Raw genomic sequence first — 3,746 nt, 5'->3', positions numbered from 1 at the left:
CGCAAAATAGGGCCTGGTCATTGAGCAGCCAAATCTTCCGGGGCTAAAGTGGTTAAAGATCCCGTGTAGCGGATGACTCAGATGAATGGAGGTTCAAACCTTCAAAGTATATCAGATGATTTATTCACATCTGACAAAGTCACCCAACGTGTTTCACACACACCTGTGTCTTCTATGAGCCCATCATTTCTTGTGTGTGTGTTAACCACTTAAGCCCCGGAAGATTTTACCCCCTTCCTGACCAGGGCCTATTTTGCGATTCGGCACTGTGTGACTTTAACGGACAATTGCACGATCGTGCGACGCTGTACCCAAATGAAATTGACTTCCTTTTTTTCCCACAAACAGAGCTTTATTTTGGTGGTATTTGATCACCTGTGCGATTTTTTGATCATGCGCTATAAACAAAAAAAGAGCGTCAATTTTGCAAAAATAACAATATTTTTCACATTTTTTATATGAAATTCCCCCCCAAAAAAATGTAAAAATCAAAATTTTTTAACATTTTAGGCCAATTTGTTTTCTGCTACATATGTTTGGTAAAAAAAAAATCGCAAAACGCTTATTTTAATTGGTTTGCGCAAAAGTTATTGCGTTTACTAACTTAGGGAAAGATTTTTGTAATTTTTATTGTTTTTTTTTTTTAACGAGTAATGGCGGTGATCTGCGATTTTTTTTTGCGGGACTGCGACATTGTGGCGGACAGATCGGACCCTTGACTGACATTTTTGACACTTTTGGGGGTACCAGTGACATTTCTACAGTAATCAGTGCTATACATATGCACTGTTACTGTAAAAATGACACTGGGAGGGAAGGGGTTAATTTTATTTGAGAAGGAGGGGTTAAGTGTGTCCCTAGGGGCGTGCTTCTAACTGTGATTGGATGTGGCTGTGTGTGTAACAGCAGAGATCTACGGTCCTACATAGCAGGACCGTATGATCTGTGCTTTTACACAGGGGAGAATGACAGGCGGCTTTGTTTAAATCAGTGTCCTGCATCCACAGTGCGTTGTTCCAGTTTGCCTATTTGTTTGATGTGGAATAAATTTTACTCCAATTTTTGATTTATATCGGAGTGCGGTCATCTCTTTTTTGCTTCATGTAAATCAGCCGCCTGCCTTTCTCCCTCTCCACCCGACGATCGCGAGTGACCGGCGGACATCGGGTCCGCCGGTCACACGCGCGGGCTGCTTAGGGAACGAGCGGGGACGGGAGCGCGCTTCCGGCGGCGCGCGCTCACCCCCTATTGGCTCCCAGGCTAGTGACGTACCGGTGCGTCACTTTGCCTGGGAGGGGCTGACCGCCGCCGTATATAGTCGGGCGGCGGTCGGCAAGTGGTTAAAGTAGCTAAAAATGGGTTTGAGTTGGCATTGGTTCTGATGTGCATTCTCACATTTTTACACGGATAAGTCGTTTTTGGGGCGATAGTGTGCGGAATGAAGTTGTGAAGGATTAACCGTCACTATAGAGCCGATTTATAAAATAAATTAATTGTGTGAATTCAAAGCATTCACACCGTTGTTGTTAATAACCCCTGTAATGGGATAGATTTACTAAAACTGGAGAGTGTAAAATCAGGTGCAGCTCTGCATAGTAACCAATCAGCTTCCAGTTTCTTTTTGTTAAAGCCTAAATGAACAAGCTGAAATTAGAAGCTGATTGGCTACCATGCACAGCTGGACCAGATTTTGCACTCTTCAGGTTTAGTAAATCAACGCCAATATGTCTAATAGGTGTATTTCCTATGATTGTCAGCGCCATCTAGAGGCCATAAGGAAAAACCGCAACAAAAAAAAATAAAATATCATGACCACCACTAGATGGAGCTGACAAGCATAGAAAATACACATATTAGACATTTTTACTTTTATTTTTTTTAAACGGAGGAGGAAGAGGACACAGGTGGGGGAAATTGCAAGCATCGATCTCCCTGTATGACTTTTCAGCTGACAGCCGTGGGATGGAGAGGAGGAGAAGTGGCTGTCAGCTGAAAAAGTCATACAGGGAGATCGGTGCTAGCAACTGTTGCACCGATCATCCCTGACTGGCAACTAGGAGATCATCCATGGGTGCAGGGTGGGTCACAGTGCCCCCCCCCCCCATCTCAGGGGCCCATCTGCAGTGCACACCCTGCACAAATGAATGTTATGCCACTGGTCACTGCTACTTTTACAAGGTAAAATCTGGGTTCCCTAAGGCATTTGGTGCACAAAGAGTGGATTTATATCCTGGTGACCATAGTCACTGAGACAGGAAGTGATGGAAAATCCACAATTTTACAGTTGTCATCAGGACAATAGGTAAGGAGAAATCTCCCGATAGGTCAACTTGTTCCAGTGACAACTCAATTTGTAGGGATTTCCTGCCACTTCCTGTTAGTTTCAGTTTAATGTGGCTAAAGTACATTTAAGGCACCTCAGAACAAAAGGTGTGAAAAGTCTTACAGTTCCTTCTCTTTAGAAAGCAGCCACATCCTGAGTAGGAAGGTCTGTCCCCTGCCAGCATGCTGCAGAGAAGGACCATTGCCCCCTGTGTGGAAGCAGTGGTCTCTCTGCAGAGGTCGGTGTGTCCCCTGCTGAGTCAGAACTAGAGCTCTCCAATCAGCGGGGAGCATGAGCTTTGTCAATTGGAGAGCTATAGGTCTGTCTTGGTAGGGGGTGTGTCAGACCTCAGCAGAGAGACCACTGCTTCCACATAGAGGGCAAGGGTCCTTCTCTGCAGCATGCTGGCAGGGGACAGGCTTTTAGGGTCATGGTTAAAGTAAATGTTAAAGTGCTTTTTCCATGCTTGGCCCTGTTTTTTTTACCCTTGTCACAGTGCCAGTCCCTGTAGTAAAGTAAAGGAGGGTTAAAGCCTCTGCCGCTGTCTGTGTCTTCAAGTCCCGGTGACAACGCACATCCCATTTCTTGTGCTGGCCTTATAAGGACAGAAAGTCAGGGAAAGACTCCCCAATGAATCAAAGATAGAAAAAAATACAACAGAAAATTGTACCGATTTCTTAATCTATCCCAAAAAATTGTCTGGAGATAATTTTTAGAAGGTGTCCGGATCCAGCTGAAAATATATCACCAGGCTGCCATCTAATGATGCGGGCACAGAAAACCCAAACGTTCCACTTGGAATGACAGACAGAAATGTACAGAACGCTGCGCCTCCGTCATCTGAAGCAGATTGCTGCTGATCCTGACTTTCAACTGACCCAGGTTACACCCTAATTCTATTTTTGGTATTCTCACCATTATAACTAAACAACCCACCCCACCGGGCCATTCCTACATGGCTATAAATTCCTCGCCTGTGACTCTTCTTGTATGTTAGAGGAGGACAAAGAGTGGAGGAGAGAGAGAGAGATCTGGAGAGAGAGAGAGAAGGAGAGAGAGGGAGGAAGGGAGGGAGAGAGAGAAGGAGAGAGAGGGCGAGATCTGGAGGGAGGGAGGGAGAGAGAAGGAGGGGGTGAGAGAGAAGGAGAGAGAGAGATCTGGAGGGAGGGAGGGAGGGAGAGAGGGAGAGAGAGAGAGAGAGAGACAGACAGAGAGAGAGAGAGATAGGGAAGGAGGTAGAGACAGAAAGAGAGAGAGAGAAAGACGGACAGAGAGAGAGATATCGAAGGAGGGAGAGACAGAAAGAGAGAGAGAGAGAGAGGGAGAGAGAGAAGAAGAGAGAGAGAAGGAGAGAGTGAGAAGGAAAGAGGGATAGAGAAGGAGGAAGAGAGAGAGAGAGAAGGAGGAGAGAGAGAGGTGGAGG

Source organism: Pelophylax lessonae (assembly GCF_965119305.1).
Source record: "Pelophylax lessonae genome assembly, chromosome: 7".
Taxonomy (NCBI): Eukaryota; Metazoa; Chordata; class Amphibia; order Anura; family Ranidae; genus Pelophylax; species Pelophylax lessonae.
The sequence above is the reverse complement of the archived record's forward strand: the minus strand, read 5'-3'. Positions refer to the sequence as shown.